Source organism: Bombina bombina, chromosome 1 (genome assembly GCF_027579735.1).
Source record: "Bombina bombina isolate aBomBom1 chromosome 1, aBomBom1.pri, whole genome shotgun sequence".
Lineage (NCBI taxonomy): Eukaryota > Metazoa > Chordata > Amphibia > Anura > Bombinatoridae > Bombina > Bombina bombina.
This window is the reverse complement of record NC_069499.1, coordinates 470,125,935-470,150,874: the sequence shown is the minus strand read 5'-3', so window position 1 is coordinate 470,150,874 and position 24,940 is coordinate 470,125,935.

The following is a 24,940-nucleotide window of genomic DNA, read 5'->3' as shown; positions in this document are numbered from 1 at the left end:
ATAGTATGGGTGATGTTGGGGTGCGGGGGAATAGGGGTTAATATCTTTAGTATAGTGGCAGCGATATCGGGAGTGGCAGATTAGGGGTTAATAGATTTATTTCGGTGGCAGCGATATTGGGAGCGGCAGATTAGGGGTTAATAGATTTATTTTTGGTGGCAGCGATATTGGGAGCGGCAGATTAGGGGTTAATAACATTATGTAGGTGTTGGCGATGTCGGGGGCAGTAGATTAGGGGTGTCTAGACTAGGGTTTTATGTTAGGGTGTTAGGTTTAAACGTAACTGTTCTTTTCCCCCATAGACATCGATGGGGTTGCGTTACAGAGCTTTTTCATTCCACGCTTCAGGTGTTAGTTTTTTTTCTACCACTCTCTCCCCATTGATGTCTATGGGGAAAGTGCTTGTATTTTGTGCGGTATGATGCAAAAATATCACACGCACAAGCCGGTTTTTCAAAAACTCATAATGGCAGCGCTATGGAGGGTGAAATAACTCAACTTTTGTTGCTTTCGTTAACTACCCTCTATAGCGCAAAACTTGTAATCTAGGTGTTAGAATTTTAACTATCGAATAGGAACCAAAAGAGTTTCGGTTTCAATAAACACATGCAAATTGTATTGTCATTCCACAATGTCTAAAGGGATCGTTTATATTAAACCCTCGCTACACATGGCTATGCTGCATGAACATTCCACCAATGGCAGAGAACCGACACATCCCATAGTGAAGTGTACTTAAATGCCTCTTTGCCAGACTATTGTCAAGCAATGATTTACTCCCCTTCCATTTTGCTTGCAATTTTTTATTGTGATGCAGATACTTTTAAAACATGGGAGCATGATTTCATCTTAACCTTCATGTTTACGTAGTTTTTCTATAACCACTACTTAAGCATTTAAATGTACAGAATAGGTGGGGATACAATAGGCCAAATCAGCTATTTCAAATGACAAAATAAAGTAAAATGAGTAATTTGTAAATAATTTAATACATGCCAGCTGGTAGAATAGATCACTGGGAAAATATTAAAGGGGAAAAAATTACAGTACACTGTCCCTTTAAACATGAATGATGATAATTCAAAATCTATATTAAAATTAATTAGAAACTCCATTCCTGACAGCTTTTAACTGAATTATTGGACTTTTTAAATTCAACACCTTGGACCTGTTGAAAACACATTTCAAGTGTAATTTACTGGCTGTTAGAACAGTTTTCAGTGAGTTTTTACACTTGCTCCCATGTTTAGAAACAAGCTATTTATAATAAAATAATCAAATATGTAGTTTAAATCAAACTTTTGAACTATATGACCATACAAATATTAATTTATGATTGCAATGAGCTGTTCAGAGGTTTATACATTAGGCAATCATCATCAATAATGAAGTAATTAGCTGCCATGTTTTAATTTCACTGTCTCTTTTTTATGTGAAAGTCTGTGATAATCCTGCAATACTCTTGAGACCTCAAAATTATAAGCAGTTGAATAGCCACAGCTATTTTTTAAGTTTCATTCTGAAAATTGTGGTAATAACACAGTCTAGTGGAATGCCTTGTAATGCCCTTAGAACCTTTTCATTCTAAACCACTGGGCCTATAAAATGTGTTTAGGCAACAGGTCACTGATCCGTAATCTGTGCAGCTGTTCTGACTGATTTTAGTGCCCTAGTCAATGTCAAGGGGGATAAAATCAGATTATTTGTTATTTTTCATTTCCATAAAATGATTGTTTTAATCCATATTGCTTTGTTTTTCCTCAACTGTTGATAAAGAAACACATTTGGTCTTCAGTACACTTTTCTAATTCCAAATTATTTGTGTGTTTGCGCTAAATATACTGTATATTTGCAGCTTATACATACATGCTAATAATAATAATACAATATGTATAGAATGGATTTCACCTGAATGACATGGGTGCAGGTGTGTTGGGGGAGAGGATGGTAGCACGTTTAGAGAATCTTTAAACTAGGTAAGGAGGGGGGGTCCAGTCGTACCATAATAGAACAGACAGATCAGTTTGTGTATATATCTAGAATATTTCAAGGAATGAGTGACAGTAGGGAACACATAGGAAATGTCACATTACAAAGTTTGGAGGAAAGTGCACCAAGTATCAAGAGAAAGCACATGAAAATTAAATGTATGACAACAAATGCAAGAAGCATGACAGGTAAAATGGGGGAGCTGGGGCTCTTAGTTGCTTAAGCGGACTATGATATTATCAGTATAACTGAAACCTGGTGGGATGATTCACATGACTGGGAAGTTAACTTAGAGGGGTATACTTTATTTACGATGGACAGGAGTAATAAAAGGAGGATGTTGCATGTATATTAAACCTTATTTTAAACCTACAATAAGGAAATATATTTATGATGATACAGGTGATAATGTAAAGACCCTGTGGGTTAAAAGTAATGGGGGGGGGGATCTTAAAAAAATATTACAAGGAACATGCTACAAGCCCCTGAACATTAGTGACATGGAGGAAGCGCAGCTGCTAATGCAAATAGGAAAGGCTGCTAATAATAACAGTTATGTAATTATGGGAGATTTTAGCTACCTCAACATAAACTGGGCAATGAAACTAGCAATACAACTAAGGGAGATAGATTTTAAATGCTCTCAAAGATTTCTTCATGTCACAGTTAATTGAGGAGCCAACTAGGAATAAAGCTATATTGGATCTAGCGCTATCCAACAATACAGAAATAATTTCAAACATAGAAGTCAAAGAACATTTGATCATAACATAGTTACGTTTAATATCACTTTCCATAAGCAGTTACAAGGGTTCAACCAAGACTTTTAATTTTAAGAAAACAAAAATCAATGATTTAAGAACATTTTTAAATAGCATAAATTGGGACAAAGTATTCTCAAATAAAAACTCAGAGGATAAATGGATAACATTTAAAACTTTGTTAAACAAATATACACATCAACGCATATCACTCGGTTATAAAAGTAAGAGAAATTATTCCAAGACAATGTGGATAAATAAAAATGTGTTAAGAAATTAGGAAAGAAAATGTAGGGCATTTAAATTATTCAGAGAAAATAGTACTGACTCTACATTCCAAATATATAAGGAATGTAACAAAGCATGCAAAAAAAACAATCAAATTAGCCAAAATTAAAAATGAAAGATTATTGCAAAGAAAGTCTAAAAAGCCTAAAAAGTTTTTGAAGTAAATAAATGTCAAAAAAATTGAAGAAGGAAAATATATGTAAATTAAAATGTGAGAAGGTTAGCATGAATAACAGTGACAGGGAGAATACATTGAAACTAGAACATACAATCACATACCAATAACTGGGTTATCTCTAGAGGATAATATACAGGTAAATAAAACTCTAGGTTCAGATGGAATGCACCCAAGGGTTTTAAGGGAATTTAATACAGCTATAGCCAATCTTTACTCTTATTTTTTTGAAGACTAAGGCCTCTATTTACCAAAGTCTGGCGGACCTGATCCGACAGTGCGGATCAGGTCCGCCAGACTTCGCTGAATACGGAGAGCAATACGCTCTCCGTATTCAGCATTGCACCAGCAGCTCACAAGAGCTGCTGGTGCAACGCTGCCCCCCTGCAGACTCGCAGCCAATGGGCCGCCATCAGGGAGGTGTCAATCAACCTGATCGTACTCGATTGGGTTGATTTCCGGCGATGTCTTTCCGCCTGCTCATAGTAGGCGGACAGGTTATGGAGTAGCGGTCTTTGTGACCGCTGCTTCATAACTGCTGTTTCTGGCGAGTCTGAAGACTCGCCAGAAACACGGGCCATCAAGCTCCATTCGGAGCTTGATAAATAGGCCCCTAATTATTCTCAGGCATAGTACCCCAGGACTGGTGTAAAGTTGATGTGATGCACTTTTTAAAAAGGCAAGCAGGGCTGATCCAGTAAGCCATAGACCAGTTAGTCTGACATCGGTAGTGGGCAAGAAACTTGAAGGGATTTTATTGATGAGTATATTTATGTAAATAAGATAGGAGTTCAAATCAGTGTGATTTTATGAGACATAGATCATGTCAAACGAATCTAATTTGATTCTATGAGGAAGTCAGTAAAAATATAGATAAAGGGGAATCGGCTGTGATATACTTGGATTTTGGAAAGATTGATACAGTGCCACATGATAAATTAATTTATAAAATTAAGGGACTGGGAATATCTAAAAATGTTAGCTCCTGGATAAATAACTGGATAAAGGACAGGGAGCAACAAACAGTAGTAAATGGATCATACTCAGATTTGACAAAGGTAATCATTGGAGTCCCCCAGGGATCAGTACTGGGCACTATTCTTTTAAATATTATTATAAATGACTTAGAGCAGAGCTTTCCAAACTTTTCATGTCGGTGACACACTTTTTAGACCTACATAATTTCGCAACACGGTAATTTAGTTGTAGTAGCAAACAGGAGGTTAAACTAACTTGTTTTACGAGATACAGACACACACATAAATGATATAATAACTAAATGTATTTACAAGTAACAGTAAGTATGTGCAAGATTAAAAAAAAGTTTAATAACACCAATAGCTACTTACTATTTTAATGGGCTCTATGAGGTTGATGGGATGAACACAGTTTCTGAATATTTGGTGTAATATTAGAGAAAGACACGCACATTTTATCATCAAGCATTTTTAAGCTTCCACTTCCTATCCATATATCAAGAGCAGGAGCAGCAATGCACTACTGGGAGCTAGCTGCAAAAAAAAAAAAAACACTTTGACTTCTGACTTCAGCTCAGCGTTTAAACTGCCGCCTTCAGCTCTGTGAGTCCGACTGACTACTGCTTGTGCTTCAAACACACTGCTGTCCCACTCACTGACTACACATGTAGTCACAAGACGATTGAGGAGACTACACTTGCAGTCAGGAGCCAATGTGCCGCCAATGGGAATAGTTTCAGTTCCCACTGAGCTGCGTCAATAGATTAAGATGATCTGTGACCCACTAGGTATCAATCACGTGTCAACCATGTGATATGCGTAGCAGGCAGGCGGAAAGTCGGAAATCAAAAAACTATTAAAAAAAAAAATTCCAAAAAGTGTGTGCTGAAGCAGGGACACACCTACACATTGCTGACGACACTCTAATGTGTCACGACACACAGTTTGGAAAGCACTGACTTAGAGCAAGGATTAAATTGCAACATCTGTATTTTTGCATTTGATAAAACGTTGTGTAGGGTCATTAGGTCAGTGTAGGATGAAATTAGTTTGCAAAGGGATTTACAAAAATAAGCAGGCAACCCATTAGTTAAAGGTCCATAAAACATTTATGTTTTATGTGCATATTATAAAAGGCTTAACTGCGGTAAAACAGTGTGTGAAAAAAAGGTGTAAAAAAAAGCTTATAGTATTTTAATAAAATTTCCAAAAATCTGCAAAATTACTTACACTTTAGAGTTCCCACGTGTAGCTTGTTCCACCTCCCTTATCAGTATCTTACTCCAAACCCTGAGGTATAATGTAACAAAGTGTGCACGTGAGGATAATTTCTTATGCAAGGAAGGGGGTGGGGGTTGAGGAGGGACATCAGATACTGCTATTGTTTGTTGGCAAGAGGCTTTCTTGTTTCCATGGGGATAATATCACATGCTTTATGAAAGCTTCAGCATTATACTGTACACTGCTTTAGTCAGGTGTCATGTGACTCTGCCCCCTATCGTGCATGTGCACGAGTGCATTCTGCCATAGCTATGGCCTGGATAGCACCTTCCCTATATGGAAATAAATAAATACCCAGGGGGAGCTTGCTGCAAACAAAACTATGCCTGAATTAAAGGGGTTAATGAGGGTTAAAAAATAAACTGTTTTGTATGTAAGCTTTGGCTGCATTTTATGTCCCTTTAAATGGGACTAGATGTAGCAAAACAGGGTAGAAAAGGTATTTGGGTGTACTTTGGTTAACTGGGTCTGTTTTCTCCAGAAAAAAAGGCATTTGAGAGGTAATACGATTACTTTATACAGGGAGTGCAGAATTATTAGGCAAGTTGTATTTTTGAGGATTAATTTTATTATTGAACAACAACCATGTTCTCAATGAACCCAAAAAACTCATTAATATCAAAGCTGAATAGTTTTGGAAGTAGTTTTTAGTTTGTTTTTAGTTATAGCTATTTTAGGGGGATATCTGTGTGTGCAGGTGACTATTACTGTGCATAATTATTAGGCAACTTAACAAAAAACAAATATATATACCCATTTCAATTATTTATTTTTACCAGTGAAACCAATATAACATCTCAACATTCACAAATATACATTTCTGACATTCAAAAACAAAACAAAAACAAATCAGTGACCAATATAGCCACCTTTCTTTGCAAGGACACTCAAAAGCCTGCCATCCATGGATTCTGTCAGTGTTTTGATCTGTTCACCATCAACATTGCGTGCAGCAGCAACCACAGCCTCCCAGACACTGTTCAGAGAGGTGTACTGTTTTCCCTCCTTGTAAATCTCACATTTCATGATGGACCACAGGTTCTCAATGGGGTTCAGATCAGGTGAAAAGAGGCTGCTTCCGGGTGGTAAATCGCCATAGAACAAGCCACTGAGCTGTTGTTCGTTCCTGGTAGAGCGCTTCTCTCTTTGTATGCAAGTTCAGATCAGGTGAACAAGGAGGCCATGTCATTAGATTTTCTTCTTTTATACCCTTTCTTGCCAGCCACGCTGTGGAGTACTTGGATGCGTGTGATGGAGCATTGTCCTGCATGAAAATCATGTTTTTCTTGAAGGATGCAGACTTCTTCCTGTACCACTGCTTGAAGAAGGTGTCTTCCAGAAACTGGCAGTAGGACTGGGAGTTGAGCTTGACTCCATCCTCAACCCGAAAAGGCCCCACAAGCTCATCTTTGATGATACCAGCCCAAACCAGTAATCCACCTCCACCTTGCTGGCGTCTGAGTCGGACTGGAGCTCTCTGCCCTTTACCAATCCAGCCACGGGCCCATCCATCTGGCCCATCAAGACTCACTCTCATTTCATCAGTCCATAAAACCTTAGAAAAATCAGTCTTGAGATATTTCTTGGCCCAGTCTTGACGTTTCAGCTTGTGTGTCTTGTTCAGTGGTGGTCGTCTTTCAGCCTTTCTTACCTTGGCCATGTCTCTGAGTATTGCACACCTTGTGCTTTTGGGCACTCCAGTGATGTTGCAGCTCTGAAATATGGCCAAACTGGTGGCAAGTGGCATCCTGGCAGCTGCACGCTTGACTTTTCTAAGTTCATGGGCAGTTATTTTGCGCCTTGGTTTTTCCACACGCTTCTTGCGACCCTGTTGACTATTTTGAATGAAACGCTTGATTGTTCGATGATCACGCTTCAGAAGCTTTGCAATTTTAAGAGTGCTGCATCCCTCTGCAAGATATCTCACTATTTTTTACTTTTCTGAGCCTGTCAAGTCCTTCTTTTGACCCATTTTGCCAAAGGAAAGGAAGTTGCCTAATAATTATGCACACCTGATATAGGGTGTTGATGTCATTAGACCACACCCCTTCTCATTACAGAGATGCACATCACCTAATATGCTTAATTGGTAGTAGGCTTTCGAGCCTATACAGCTTGGAGTAAGACAACATGCATAAAGAGGATGATGTGGTCAAAATACTCATTTGCCTAATAATTCTGCACTCCCTGTATACAGTAAATATATTAAAGGCCCATATACAGAATTGGCAGAAGCTCTATTTATTCTGATGAACTTATTTGTGACAAGAGGTCACAATTTAAGGCTGGAGGAAAGGAAATTTAATCTCCAACACATAAATGTTTTTTCACTGTAAGAGCAATCAAAGCTAAGGAGGTAGCGATTGCTAATACCTTAGATACATTTAAAAATGGCTTAGATACATTTCTGGCTAGAAACAGAATTCAGGGATATGATTGCCTGTGTTATATGTGTCACATTTTTAATGAGATTAAATTAAAGGGACATGAAACACAAGTTTCTTCTTTCATACTTAAGAAAGAGTGTGCAATTTTACATTGAGTTTAAAGTGAATGTAAATTTTCTGATAGTTAGATAGATAGATAATTCACAAACACTAAGTTAGTTAAACCGCCATATTTTTTTTTTTATAAATGTTTTTGTTTATATAATAATTTTATATTATAACTTAGCTCCGTTGTTGCGAGCAACTCCTCCCATCCTCTACTTGTCTACCTTGTTTTCCAGTCCTTGACGTAAAGAGCGGTACCGCCTGCTCTATTACGTATCTTAAAGCATAGAGTGCTCAATTTGCGCATGCGTGTCTATGCGCGTCCCCGTGGAGTACTCAATTTGCGCATGCGTGTCTACATCGTTAGTATATATGCGCATGCGTTACAGAATGAAGACCGTATTCTTCTTGAAAATTAGTGACTATCTGTGTAGCGCATGCGTGTGTCGTGGATGCGCTCTGGATCCGAATAGCTCTTGTAGTTATTATTATTATCAGTTATTTGTAGAGCGCCAACAGATTCCGCAGCGCTAAAAGTTAAAATTGCATGCGCAGAAGCATCGCGTGACGTTGCAGTAAAGGGGCTGAACGCCACGGGGTGCAACTGCAGATTAGAAAACTGCAATGTCAATCACTTGTGCATTGATGAACAAAATGGCGGGCGGAGGAATCACGGCTAATAATACTTGGTAAATAGATTGATTTTGTGAATTAGGGTGCAGTATAAAAAAAAACATGAATTAAAGTCCTATTTATTTTAGTAGATGCATAATATGACCAAGAGTGATAGTCTTCACTTTACATTCACTTTAACCTTCACAGATCCTATCTCATTTACAATAAAAACTTCAGTTGAGAGCTTTTATTTTGAATCATGCAGGATCTGTATAGGTTGAACTTGATGGATTCTATCTTCTTTCAACCTTATCTACTATGTTACTATGTAATAATAAGATAAGGTTTTTAAAGTTTGATATATTTGTGTGAAAGTGTATGTTTCCTTATGTGTAGATGTCATTAAAATGAGGTCAAATAACATGGGTAAACAGAGGCACAAAGTGAGAAATTTGGCCTTCATTCCATTTTTATCCCTAAACCAGAGTTTAGCTTTCATTCATTACACCAACATCGGTACCCTGGCTAATCTTAGAGACCGCAGGGCAAAGGTTATATGCCAAAACCTGTCTACATGGACAGTTACTAAGGGTAGGACATATTGCAGGTCATATTACATTAAACGTACAAGTACGCTAAAGATAACACCTATGCTAAAGATTTAAAGTAATGCATTTAACTATATATATTGCTCAAATTTGCAAAACTTGCTTGATTACCTAATAAGAAGTTTGGTACTGGTCTTGTTGATAACAAGTTGTTGTTTTTTTTTTTTTGTCTTTTAAGTGGTTCTGATGGCCACATAATAAAAACCTTGTCTGACTGGATGGGGCCTGCATATTTCTCCTTAACTGGTCTCTGAAGATACACTAATCTCCCAGATGGATCTACCTGCAACTCACCTTCTTTAACAAAGTCTGCCAAATCAATGGTCTACTGCTTAATTGTAAAAAAAATATTTCAGAGGTAATTAAAGAATCTTTCAAAACCCGGCTCAACACTCATGCACATCATCTTTATGGAATTCTAATGCACTTCCAGCCAAATAGGAGCATATCTGTGTAAAGGCACAACTAGGCAGCTGGCTCTAACTAAAAACAATCCAGCAAAGTGGTAGCTACACACAAAAAAGAAAGTTGTATCTTCTTTATTGGCCCCTGCAGTGATGTCAGAGATAGTTTTAATTCAAATGTGTTACTTGTTGTCAGTACAACACTTCCTCTCTTTAGGGCCACCTAAGCATGATAGGTTCTTTTCCTAAGCCATAAATAAAAGCACTATCAATTTCACACTTATATATTACTGGGGCAAGAGGATTTATTTTAATATTACAAGAAGTATATGATACATACTAGCAATAGTTACTCCACCATACACCAATTCCACAATTATATCATTATAATAAGGATAATCTCTCAGAATGTCACAAGGGATGTGTGGTTAAGTATTTAGGTTTCATACTAGCATAGGTTTACATAAGGGCTAGATCTTAAAGGGGCATGAAACCCAAAAGTTTTATTTAATCATTCAGATAGAGAATTTTAATCTTAACTTTTTATTCTCAATTTTTTTTATCCTCTTGATATCTTTTGTTTGAAAGCAGGAACCTAAGCTCAGGGGCGTGTTCATGTCTAGAGCAGTATATGGCAGTTTTGCTACAATATTATCATTTTGCAAGAGCACTAGATGGCAGCACTGTTTCCTGCCATATATTGCACATACATTGGAACAGCAGCAAACCTACTTAACAGGTCCAATATGTATTTATTTTTGGGGCCCCTCCAGAAGATTTAGTAATAAGCAATAGTAATAATATACATTTATAATGATTTTGAGAATATATATACAGTATACAGTATATATATATATGTTACAGGTAAAGTAAGAAAAAAAGACATTACCCAAGCGGCTGTGGGAAAAGCCCTATGTACTGGAATTCCCCATGTACATTATTTCTTTTGCCTCCGCCTAAGGGGGTTCAAGGAAGGAGCCCCACCGATCCTCTGGCATCCACCCCAAGTAAATAGAGGCCTTAGTCTTCAAAAAACTAAGAGTAAAGACTGGCTATAACTGTATTAAATTCCCTTAAAACCCTTGGGTGCATTCCATCTGAACCTGTGATCACCCCAGGCGGAGGCAAAAAAGCTAGTGAAGATATGGGAATTACAGAGCATATGTTTGATGCAGGGATTTATGATGATACATCAGGCTTTACCCATAATGATAATGAACATGCTGCAATGAGTAGTTTCTTTACACTATACCCTGCTGAGTACACTGTTCTATAGGAATATGACTATGTTGATGAGTATAATGCACAGTATAATGATAATGAACATGCTGCACTTTATAATGAGTAGTTTCTTCACACTATACCCTGCTGAGTACACTGCTCTATAGAAATATGACTATGTTGATGAGTATAATGCACAGTATAATGATAATGAACATGCTGCACTTTATAATGAGTAGTTTCTTTACACTATACCCTGCTGAGTACACTGCTCTATAGAAATATGACTATGTTGATGAGTATAATGCAGTATAATGATAATGAACATGCTGCACTTTATAATGAGTAGTTTCTTTACACTATACCCTGTCGAGTACACTGCTCTATAGGAATATGACTATGCTGATGAGTATAATGCACAGTATAATGATAATGAACATGCTGCAATGAGTAGTTTCTTTACACTATACCCTGCTGAGTACACTGTTCTATAGGAATATGACTATGTTGATGAGTATAATGCACAGTATAATGATAATGAACATGCTGCACTTTATAATGAGTAGTTTCTTCACACTATACCCTGCTGAGTACACTGCTCTATAGAAATATGACTATGTTGATGAGTATAATGCACAGTATAATGATAATGAACATGCTGCACTTTATAATGAGTAGTTTCTTCACACTATACCCTGCTGAGTACACTGCTCTATAGAAATATGACTATGTTGATGAGTATAATGCAGTATAATGATAATGAACATGCTGCACTTTATAATGAGTAGTTTCTTTACACTATACCCTGTCGAGTACACTGCTCTATAGGAATATGACTATGCTGATGAGTATAATGCACAGTATAATGACAATGAACATGCTGCACTTTATAATGAGTAGTTTCTTTATACTATACCCTGCTGAGTACACTGTTCTATAGGAATATGACTATGTTGATGAGTATAATGCAGTATAATGATGATGAACATGTTGCACTTAATAATGAGTAGTTTCTTTACACTATACCCTGTCGAGTACACTGCTCTATAGAAATATGACTATGTTGATGAGTATAATGCACAGTATAATGATAATGAACATGCTGCACTTTATAATGAGTAGTTTCTTTACACTATACCCTGATGAGTACACTGCTCTATAGGAATATGACTATGTTGATGAGTATAATGCACAGTATAATGATAATGAACATGCTGCACTTTATAATGAGTAGTTTCTTTACACTATACCCTGTCAAGTACACTGCTCTATAGAAATATGACTATGTTAATGAGTATAATGCAGTATAATGATAATGAACATGCTGCACTTTATAATGAGTAGTTTCTTTACACTATACCCTGCTGAGTACACTGTTCTATAGGAATATGACTATGATGTTGATGCGTATAATGCACAGTATAATGATGATTAACATGCTGCACTTCATAATGAGTAGTTTCTTTACACTATACCCTGTCGAGTACACTGCTCTATAGAAATATGACTATGTTGATGAGTATAATGCACAGTATAATGATGATGAACATGCTGCACTTTATAATGAGTAGTTTCTTTACACTATACCCTGTCGAGTACACTGTTCTATAGGAATATGACTATGTTGATGAGCATAATGCAGTATAATGATAATGAACATGCTGCACTTTATAATGAGTAGTTTCTTTACACTATACCCTGCTGAGTACACTGTTCTATAGGAATATGACTATGATGTTGATGCGTATAATGCACAGTATAATGATGATTAACATGCTGCACTTCATAATGAGTAGTTTCTTTACACTATACCCTGTCGAGTACACTGCTCTATAGAAATATGACTATGTTGATGAGTATAATGCACAGTATAATGATGATGAACATGCTGCACTTTATAATGAGTAGTTTCTTTACACTATACCCTGTCGAGTACACTGTTCTATAGGAATATGACTATGTTAATGAGTATAATGCACAGTATAATGATAATGAACATGCTGCACTTTATAATGAGTAGTTTCTTTACACTATACCCTGCTGAGTACACTGTTCTATAGGAATATGACTATGTTGATGAGTATAATGCAGTATAATGATAATGAACATGCTGCACTTTATAATGAGTAGTTTCTTTACACTATACCCTGCTGAGTACACTGTTCTATAGGAATATGACTATGTTGATGAATATAATACAGTATAATGATAATGAACATGTTGCACTTTATAATGAGTAGTTTCTTTACACTATACCCTGTCGAGTACACTGCTCTATAGGAATATGACTATGATGTTGATGCGTATAATGCGCAGTATAATGATAATGAACATGCTGCACTTTATAATGAGTAGTTTCTTTACACTATACCCTGTCAAGTACACTGCTCTATAGAAATATGACTATGCTGATGAGTATAATGCAGTATAATGATAATGAACATGCTGCACTTTATAATGAGTAGTTTCTTTACACTATACCCTGCTGAGTACACTGTTCTATAGGAATATGACTATGTTGATGAGTATAATGCACAGTATAATGATAATGAACATGCTGCACTTTATAATGAGTAGTTTCTTTACACTATACCCTGCTGAGTACACTGCTCTATAGAAATATGACTATGTTGATGAGTATAATGCAGTATAATGATAATGAGCATGCTGCACTTTATAATGAGTAGTTTCTTTACACTATACCCTGCTGAGTACACTGTTCTATAGGAATATGACTATGCTGATGAGTATAATGCACAGTATAATGATAATGAACATGCTGCACTTTATAATGAGTAGTTTCTTTACACTATACCCTGCTGAGTACACTGCTCTATAGAAATATGACTATGCTGATGAGTATAATGCACAGTATAATGATAATGAACATGCTGCACTTTATAATGAGTAGTTTCTTTACACTATACCCTGCTGAGTACACTGTTCTATAGGAATATGACTATGCTGATGAGTATAATGCACAGTATAATGATAATGAACATGCTGCACTTTATAATGAGTAGTTTCTTTACACTATACCCTGCTGAGTACACTGCTCTATAGAAATATGACTATGTTGATGAGTATAATACAGTATAATGATAATGAATATGCTGCACTTTATAATGAGTAGTTTCTTTACACTATACCCTGCTGAGTACACTGCTCTATAGAAATATGACTATGCTGATGAGTATAATGCACAGTATAATGATAATGAACATGCTGCACTTTATAATGAGTAGTTTCTTTACACTATACCCTGTCGAGTACACTGCTCTATAGAAATATGACTATGCTGATGAGTATAATGCAGTATAATGATAATGAATATGCTGCACTTTATAATGAGTAGTTTCTTTACACTATACCCTGTCGAGTACACTGCTCTATAGAAATATGACTATGCTGATGAGTATAATGCACAGTATAATGATAATGAACATGCTGCACTTTATAATGAGTAGTTTCTTTACACTATACCCTGTCGAGTACACTGCTCTATAGAAATATGACTATGCTGATGAGTATAATGCAGTATAATGATAATGAATATGCTGCACTTTATAATGAGTAGTTTCTTTACACTATACCCTGTCGAGTACACTGCTCTATAGAAATATGACTATGCTGATGAGTATAATGCAGTATAATGATAATGAACATGCTGCACTTTATAATGAGTAGTTTCTTTACACTATACCCTGTCGAGTACACTGCTCTATAGGAATATGACTATGCTGATGAGTATAATGCACAGTATAATGATAATGAACATGCTGCACTTTATAATGAGTAGTTTCTTTACACTATACCCTGCTGAGTACACTGCTCTATAGGAATATGACTATGTTGATGAGTATAATGCAGTATAATGATAATGAATATGCTGCACTTTATAGTGAGTAGTTTCTTTACACTATACCCTGCTGAGTACACTGTTCTATAGGAATATGACTATGCTGATGAGTATAATGCACAGTATAATGATAATGAACATGCTGCACTTTATAATGAGTAGTTTCTTTACACTATACCCTGTCGAGTACACTGCTCTATAGAAATGACTATGCTGATGAGTATAATGATGATGAGTATCTATAAACATATAATGACCACATAGACTGGATGCTTTTCCTCCCCCAATACTTAGGCCCTGGTGCAACTGCATCTGTTGCGCAAATGGTAGTTCCGCCCCTCCATGGGAACAAAGCAAATTTGATTATAAAAGTAAAACTTTTTTTTGAATGTTATGCTCTGTCTGAGCCACAAAATAAACATCTGAGGTTTCATATCCTTTTAATCATGGGGAAAAAAATGAGCATGTAATTAAATAACCGGCTCCCCATTTTTACCCAACATATCAGTCGGTAAATTCTAGCCAGTAGTAATTTGTGTTACGATGTTTGACTTTAAGCAGATTGGTGGCTTTGCTGTTTATTATATGTGTAGGCTGGGACCATGTGGACACAAAATGCATCAGAAATATTTCTTTATTTTGTTGCTTCCTCGTGTTAAACAATTGCTAATAAATGCACTTTTTATTTTTATTAAAGGGATATGAAACCCAAACCTTTTCTTTTGAGATTCAGACAGAGCAGACCATTTTTTAAAGTTTCCAGTTTACTTCTATTATCAAATGTGCTTTGTTGCCATGATATTCTGTGTTGAAGAGATACCTAGGTAGGCATCTGGAGCACTACATGGCAATAAAAAAGTGCTGCCCTCTAGTGCTCTTGCAAATGAAAAACATTCTTGCAAAACTGCTGCCATATAGTGCTCCAGAAATGGGCCGGCTCCTAAGCATACATCCCTGCATTTCAACAAAAGATACCAAGAGAATGAAGAAACATTGATAACAGAAGTAAATAAAAAATTTGTTTAACATTGCATGCTCTGTCTGAATGATGAAAGAAAAATTGTGGGTTTAATTTCCCTTTAACCCTGGAGTTCTGCTTATTTTTTTGTTAGCAGCAAGTGGACTGATTCACTACCATAGTCCGAGCTAGATTATGTAATATTTCTACAACTGCCTTATATCTGTTGTAATGGCAGAAGAGATATTAAAGGGACAATCAACTCCAAAACGTTTATTGTTTAAAAAGATAGCTAATTCCTTTATTACCCATTCCCCAGTTTTGCACAGCCAACACGGTTATATTAATATACTCTTTACCTCTGTTATTTACCTTGTATCTAAGCCTCTTCTGACAGTCCCCTTATAACAAGGCTATTTATTTGTGCTGTGTCAGCCACAACTCCAAGGGAGAGAGCACAATGTTATCTATATGGCTCACATGGATAAACAGTGTCTTGTGAAAAGCAAATAAAAAAGCCTGTGATAAGAGGCTGTCTAGTGGCTTTGAAACAGGCAGACATTTAGAGATTTAAATCTTATAAAATATATTAATATAACAATGTTGGTTGTGCATAGTTGGGGAATGGGTAGTAAAGGAGTTACCTATCTTTTAAAACAATAACAATTTTGGTATAGACTGTCCCTTTAATGTAGAATGGCAGGGGGCCATAAAAACATGATTTTACTAGTCCACTAATTGCTACATTTTCTACAAATGTTAACATACACTTTCCTTGAAGGGTGACACTTTATTGTGCTTATGTAACCATATATTTTGGTATTTGTCACTTGTAATTAAACAACATAAGAAAAGCCTGAGCTTGCATTTAACATTTAAAACAAAAAAATAATTATTTTTTATTGCTATGAAAAAAATGAAATATTTTGTTCCAATATCCTTCAGGCACTTCATATAAACTCAACTTCTTCTTTGTAGAAAGGATTATCTTACTTCTCAGCACTGGATGCCTTGGCAAGACATAATAAATTATTGTTTACAGTGACGTCATATGGTGGTTTCAGTTACCACAGCTACCATTGCCCAAGGGCAGATTATTACTTAGTTGAAACCCTGCCCCTTGCATGAGAGAACAGACATAGAATAACATAAATATAGAAACTGACAGATTTTCCTTTTTGTCTAGTATACAGTATATATATAAATTCCAATCACATATTCAATGCAATAAATATTTTTGGGCTTAACAAGTAGGGTTCCTGCCCATCAAGCTACCTGCATTGACACCCTTTGTTTAAATGTATGGCTCATATTTCAACCTATTCTAACTTCACAAAATGTAACCTGTTACTGCACCCTGATCCTGAATCTATTTTGTACTGTAAAACTGGATTCTCCTTAAAGGTCCATAATAGTCAAAAAATGACATGCTCTAATCCGTTTAAGACTATTGACCCTAGACCACTGTGTGTTTAACCCTTAGAAAGGGGTTAAAGGGATAGTAAACCCAATTTTTTTAGATAGAGCATGCAATTTTAAGCAACTTTCTAATTTTTTCAAATAAAACTAGCAATAAAATGAAGAAAAATTGATAATAGAAGTAAATTAGAAAGCTGATTAAAATTGCATGCTCTATCCGAATTCTGAAACAAAACATTTGGGTTTAGTGTCCCTTTAAGCACTAGAGATGTACAGCCAAGAAATTTTAATTCTGAATATTCAGGGAAATTTGTTTCCCTGAATATTTGGTGAACTGCCGCTAGCAGGGGTGTCAATCAGCCCGATTGTACACGATCGGGCGGATTGCTGTACCCCGCCTCAGAGGCAGCGTATGAGTTAACACTGAACCCAAATTTTTTCTTTTGTAATTCAGAAAGAGCATGCAATTTTAAGCAAATTTCTAATTTACTCCTATTATCAATTTTTCTTAGTTCTCTTGCTATCATTATTTGAAAAAGAAGGCATCTAAGCTTTTTTTTGGTTTCAGTACTCTGGACAGCACTTTTTTATTGGTGGATGAATTTATCCACCAATCAGCAAGGACAAGCCAGGTTGTTCACCAAAATTGGGCCGGCATCTAAACTTACATTCTTGCAATTCAAATAAAGATACCAAGAGAATGAAGAAAATTTGATAATAGGAGTAAATTAGAAAGTTGCTTAAAATTTCATGCTCAATCTGAATCACGAAAGAAAATTTTTGGGTACAGTGTCCCTTTAAGGAGCAGCGGTCTTAAGACTGCTGATTCTTAACTCCTGTTTCTGGCGAGCCTGAAGGCTCGCGCGGAAACAGGGAGATTTGGCCCTATTCGGGCCATCATAAATCGACCCCTAAAACTAAATGAATATTACATTTTAGTTAAACATATACATTTGTTTTTGTTAAACAAATGAAAATGTTTCAAAGCTACAGGTGAAAAGTTCACTTGTAACTACAATACTTACCTCAACTCGCTCTGGCGAAAGCGCTAAACCGATCCTATTGTTGCCAGTGCCCCGGCCATGCTAACAGCCGGCTTAAAGCTCTTAGTTTCCTGGGCCTGCACTTACTTTAGTGTAGGTCCTGGGAGCTGAGCGTGCTAAGCCTCCTGTTAGCGCAGCTGGGGCTCTGGCAAGAAGAGGATCGGCTTAGCGCTTTCTCCAGAGCGATTTGAGGTAAGTATTAAAGGGACAGTCCACAATAGAATTTTTATTATTTTAAAAGATAGATAATCCCTTTATTTCCCATTCCCCAGTTTTTCATAACCAACAATGGCATATTAAAAAACTTTTTACCACTGTGATTACTTTGTATCTAAGCCTCTTCTGACAGCCCCCTGATCCCATGACTTTGCATTTATTATCTATTGGCTAGCATTTAGTACTGTGTTGTGCTAACTCTTAACCCCTTAGTGACTAGACCGATTTTCAACTTTCTTACCGTTAAGGACCAGGGCTATTTTTAAATTTCTGCAGTGTTTGTGTTTAGCTGTAATTTTCCTCTTACTCGTTTACTGTACCCACACATATTATATACCATTTTTATCGCCATTAAATGGACTTTCTAAAGATACCATTATTTACATCATAGCATATAATTTAATATAAAAAAATTATAAAATATGAGCAAAAAATGGAAAAAACACACTTTTTCTAACTTTGACCCCCAAAATCTGTTACACATCTACAACCACCAAAAAACACCCATGCTAAATAGTTTCTAAATGTTGTCCTGAGTTTATAAATACCCAATGTTTACATGTTCTTTGCAATTTTTGTAAGTTATAGGACAATAAGTACAAGTAGCACTTTGCTATTTCCAAACCATTTTTTTTTTTTTCAAAATTAGCGATAGATACATTCTAACACTGATATCTGTCAGGAATCCCTGGATAACCCTACACATGTATAAAACATGATCAAAACGTATTGATCTGGGCCCATTTTGGTATATTTCATGCCACAATTTCACCGCCAAATGTGATCAAATAAAAACAAATTGTTAACTTTTTCACAAACTTTCAGTTTCTCACTGAAATTATTTACAAACAGCGTGGGCAATTATGGCACAATTGATTGTAAATGCTTATTTGGTATCCCCTTTGTTCAGAAATAGCAGACATATATGGCTTTGGCATTGCTTTTTGGTAATTAGAAGGCTGCTAAATGCCGCTGCGCACCACACTTGTATTATGCCCAGCAGTGAAGGGGTTAATTAGATAGCTTGTAGGGTATATTTTAGCTTTAGTGTAGAGATCAGCCTCCCACCTGACACAACCTACTCCCTGACCCCTCTCAAACAGCTCTCTTCCCTTCCCCACCTCACAATTGTCACCGCCATCTTAAGTACTGGCAGAAAGTCTAAAATTAAAGGCTTTTTATTATAGGTATTCTGCAGTGTTTTATCCCCCTTAGCCCCCAACCTCCCTGATCCCCCCCAAACAGCTCTCTAACCCTCCCCACTCTACCTAGTTGCTGTCATCTTGAGTACTGTCAGCTGTCTGCCAGTACCCAGTTTGTTAAAAAAATGCCTTCTTTGTGAATAAATAAATAAAATCGCAATTTTCTGTAGTGTAGTTGCCCCCTCAATACCCTACCCCTCCCCCTCCCAGATCTCTTTCCAAACATTTATTCCCCCCCCCCTCCATCCCTTACACTTTTCTGTAGAGTAGCGATCCCAGTCCCACCCTCTCCTATGCGCTTCCATCCACCTGCGCGTGCTCCGGTGCACCCGCCCCCCACTACCGGCACCATCATCCGGCCTGACAGGAAGTGGACCAGCGATGGGCCGCACACCCGCCTCCCTGCTATGGCTCCCACCCACCAACGATCGACACTATCACTGGCTGATGCAGAGAGGGCCACAGAGTTGGTCTCTCTGCATCAGTGGTTAAAAAAGGATATTGCAGGATGCCTCAATATCGAGGCATCACTGCAATACCCTGAAAGCGATCAGGATCACTTTCAGCGCTTGAAACCCCAGAAGACGTGTCAGGCACATCCTTGGTCCTTAACTGACACTTTTTGTAGGACGTGCCTGAAACGTCCTTGGTCGTTAAGGGGTTAAATAACTTCCAGGGCGTGAACACAATGTTATCTAAATGGGTCAAATGAACTAGCAGTCTACAGTTGTGAAAAGCAAATACAAAAGCATCTGATAAGAGGCTGTCTATAGCGGCTTAGAAACAGGCAGACATTTATAGTTTAAATGTTAGCAAATATCCTAAGCGCTAGATAAATGACCTCTGGCTTCTTAGCAGAGTGGGTCCCTAGCCACCCATTATACAAGTACAATACAAAAAAGGGGGGAGCTGAAGGAGCGCCTAACCAAAGGCAAGGTCTACAGGCAAATATTAAATCTTAAAAAAACTTTAAACAATAAAAATAAAGATAATAAGGTAAATATCTTAAAATGTGTATATTTTTTACATAGACTATATATCACAAATATTGCATGGATCGATGACTAGCTACAATCTTAATACACTTTAATATACTTATATATACTTATATAGAAATAGTAGAGCGTGTGCTCTTATAAAATGAAATAACAGTCAGATGAGATTGATCAGGATAAAAACAATTCAAAACATAAGATCAATAAGAAACATAGACACAATTAAAAATAGTGATTTGATATACTTATCCTCCTTTTTCACAGTTTTCACATTTTTTCACATTTTAATTATTTGGATTTATTTTGCAACACAGCATCTACATTGTGGATTCCACATCACCATTCTTTGTGCATTGGCACTTTGGATAACATCTAGGAAGATAATTGGAATATCACTTGATGAACTTTATGTACCAACTTGTTCTAAATTGACTGTATCACGAATCACTATTTTTAATTGTGTCTATGTTTCTTATTGATCTTATGTTTTGAATTGTTTTTATCCTGATCAATCTCATCTGACTTTTATTTCATTTTATAAGAGCACACGCTCTACTATTTCTATATAAGTATATATAAGTATATTTTAGTGTATTTTAAGATTGTAGCTAGTCATCGATCCATGCAATATTTGTGATATATAGTCTATGTAATAAATATACACATTTTAAGATATTTACCTTATTATCCTTATTTTTATTTTTTAAAGTTTTTTTAAGATTTAATATTTGCCTGTAGACCTTGCCTTTGGTTAGGCGCTCCTTCAGCTTCCCCCTATTTAGAAATTTATAGTTTAAATGTTATAAAGTATATTAATATATCAATGTTGGTTGTGCAAAGCTGGAGAATGGGTAAAAAAGGCATTATCTATCTTTTTGAACAATAACAATTTTAGTGTAGACTGCACCTTTAAAATCTTGAAAAATTCAAGGAAATTAATAAATAATGGCGATTTTCATCACTATTTTTTGGTTTTCTTTAATCTTCTTTGGTGCATTCATTCGGATTTTCGTTTCGTTAAACAAAAATGAAAATTAGATTTTCATCACAAATGTATTTTCCAGATGAAATGAATGCACATCTCTATTAAACACACAGTAGAAATATCCCTTGGACCCGCAGAAAACTACTCGTTCCACATCTGAGTCGTGCAACTAGTGCAGCTACTTGGATCAACAGCATTTTCCTCTAGGGACGAGAAGTGTTCAAATGGGCTGAGTATACAAGGAGAAAATATCTTATTAGTGCATCTCTATATATTTACACAAAATACTCCTTATTTAAAGTCCCAATGTATAAACAGTGAGGCCAATATTGAGACAACAACAGAAAATAAAATATTAGCATCTTTTTGCCCCCCTCCCGCCTGAGTGTGAGAGCGTGTCTGTGTGTGTCTTTGTGTGTAAGAGTGTGCGTGTCTTTGTGTTTGTCAGTGTCTTTCTGTGTGTGTGAGTCTGAGTGTGTGAAAAAGTCAGTCGATGTTGTGTGTGAGAGAAAGAGAATGTGTGAGAGAGTGTGTGTGAGAGCATTAGTGTCTGTGTGTGTGTGAGTGTCTTTATGTGTGTGTGAGTGTGTGAGATAGAGAGTGTGTAAGAGTCTTAATATCTATGTGTGAGTTTGTGTTTATGTTCTATTATACATTGTGCTCCATTTATTAAGAGGCTGATGCTACTTCGGAGCCCCATCCCGAAATTAAGAAGCACCGTTTATAAGACCACTGCATCTGATCGAGATGATTGACAGCCCCTGCAAGCGGCCGATTGGCCGTTAGTGATCAGGGAGCGGCATTGCACAAGCATTTCACCAGAAATGCTTGTGCAATGTTAAATGCTACAGCAAATCATGTCCGTTCGATTTTTAATAAATCTACCCCATAATGTGCATGGCACAAGAGTGTTCGGGTTTGACCTAAACTAAAGGAGGCAACTCTAAGTGGGGTGCTAATAAAACAAAACAATTTAGGATAATAATAATAATAATAATAATAATAACAAAAATCTGTCTTGTTAGAGGATTTTATAATTAAAATAATGTTTGTAGCAAAATAGACCTGAAGCAAGTTGATTAAAAGTATCCATATAAGAAAAATCTAAACAGCAGATATTTTTTATAGTGACTAATAATCAACTCACTGTTATTTGGTGTTGTGTCTGGGTCACAAAATAATGTCACCTGATCACTGGTCATCATTAACAACTGTTAACCCCTTGATGACGGCTTCCGTACCATGTACATCATGTGCCATGGCTGTAGAAACCCGAGTATTGTGAATGCACTATTTCTGCATTCCGCAAGCTGTGAGGCATGCAGAAATCACAAGGTCTTGACACCATTGGCAAGAACCTACACTCCTACAGCCCTGGAAGGTTTTGCAACAGTGGTCGAAAAAGAATACGTAATAGGTAGTAAATATATACTGTCATGGCCAAAAATATTGGCATCCCTTAATTTCTGTCAGAAAATGGTGCATATGTGGTAATATTTAGTGCTTGTAACTTTAAAATCCTCCTTTGTTAATTTTAAATACACACTTTTGAGCAGAACCAAAATGGTTAGGGTATTTTGCAGCTGGGGCTGTCCTGTTTGTGTGTATTTGTATAAACAGTATCTAGGGTTACAGTGCAACAGGTGGTTGTAGTTAGAGTTAATGGACAATACTAATAAAGGTACCAGTGCTATTGAGACCGGGGTAAAAAAATATTAGTCATAGAAAACAGCCATTTTGTACCACTGATATTTAGTTACCCCCACATAGGGTCAGATAATTAATGCTCCCGCTTGAACATTAATTGCGCTACAAGTAAGCATTTTGATCTCGTTGGGTTGCAATCATGAATTGAAAGCAAACTTTTTTTTCTCACGTGCTAACCCAACGAGCGCAAAAAGCCGAAATTAGAATATCACGTGAGTGTTAATTTAAATAAATATATATTTATATGTTTATATATGTCTATATATGTGTACATATGTATTTATGTGTTGAGCCTCAATTATTGGCACCCCTATGAATTCATATGAGAAAAATATATTTGAAGTATATTACCCTTGATATTTTAATTGTTTTAGTATACCTGGGTGACTAGGAACAGGAAATTATTCAACCATGACTGCCTATTTCACAGGGGTATAAAAATGAGGTAACACATAGGCAAGATTCCCTTAGTCATGTGATGTGATTTGTGGCAAAAGGTTGTTGAGCTTCACAAAATGAGAAGTGGCTAAAAGAAAATGGCAAAAGCATTGCAAATGCCCATTTCCCCCATCAGGGCAATAGTTAACAAGTTCCAGTCAACTGAAAATTTTATGAAGCAACCTGAAAGAGGACATGTGTCTATATTGTCTTAACACACTGTGAAGAGGATGGTTCGAGAGGCCAAAATATCTCCAAGGATCACAGCTGGAGAATTGCAGAAGTTAGCTTCATCTTTGGGGTTAGAAAGTCTCAAAAACTACAACACCACAAGTTGTTTGGAAGAGTTTTTTTTTAAAAAAAGCCTCTACTCTCATCCAGAAACAATCTCAAGCCTCTTCAGTTTGCCAGACACTAATGGAACTTCAAATGTGATTGGGTTCTATGGTCAGATGAAACCAAAATAGAGCTTTTTGGCAATAAACACCAGAGGTGGGTTTGGTACACACAGAGAGATAGACATATGGAAAAATACCTCATGCCCACAGTTAAATATGGTGGTGGCTCTTTAATGTTTTGGGGCTGTTTTTCTGCTATAGGATACATGGCATCATGGACTCTATAAAATATCAACAGATATTAAATAAACACCTGACTGCCTCTGCCAGAAAGTTTAATGGGCCATTATTGGATCTTCCAGCAGGACAGTGGTCCAAAACATACATCAAAACGAACACAGAAATGGTTTACTGACCACAAAATTAATGTCCAGCCATGGCCATCCTAGTCCCCTGATTTAAACCCCATAGAAAAACTGTGGGGTGAACTGAAGAGGAGATTCCACCAGCCTCAACCTCAAAATTTGAAGTATCTGGAGAGATTCTGTATAAAGGAATAGTCTCAGATCCCTTCCCATGTATTCTCCAGCCTCATCAGGCATTATAGTACAAGACTCAGAGCTGTTATCTTGGCAAAGGGAGGTAGCACAAAGTATTGACTAAAAAGGTGTCAATAATTGTGGCACACATACATTTAACAAAGATTATTGTTTATGGGGGGTAAACCTGTGTTGTGTTTGCAATTGTTTGATATCCATGAGAGCAGAGTATTTTTGTGTACTTTTTGAACAAAAGATCAAAAGTTTAAACAATAAAGATACATTTTCACAGACTTCTTTGCTGCCAATATTAGTGGAGGGCACTATATGTCTTAAAATACATATATACACATATAAATACATATGTATACATATATAGACATACAGTATATATATATATAATTGCACTAAGAAAGAAAACGTATGGGCC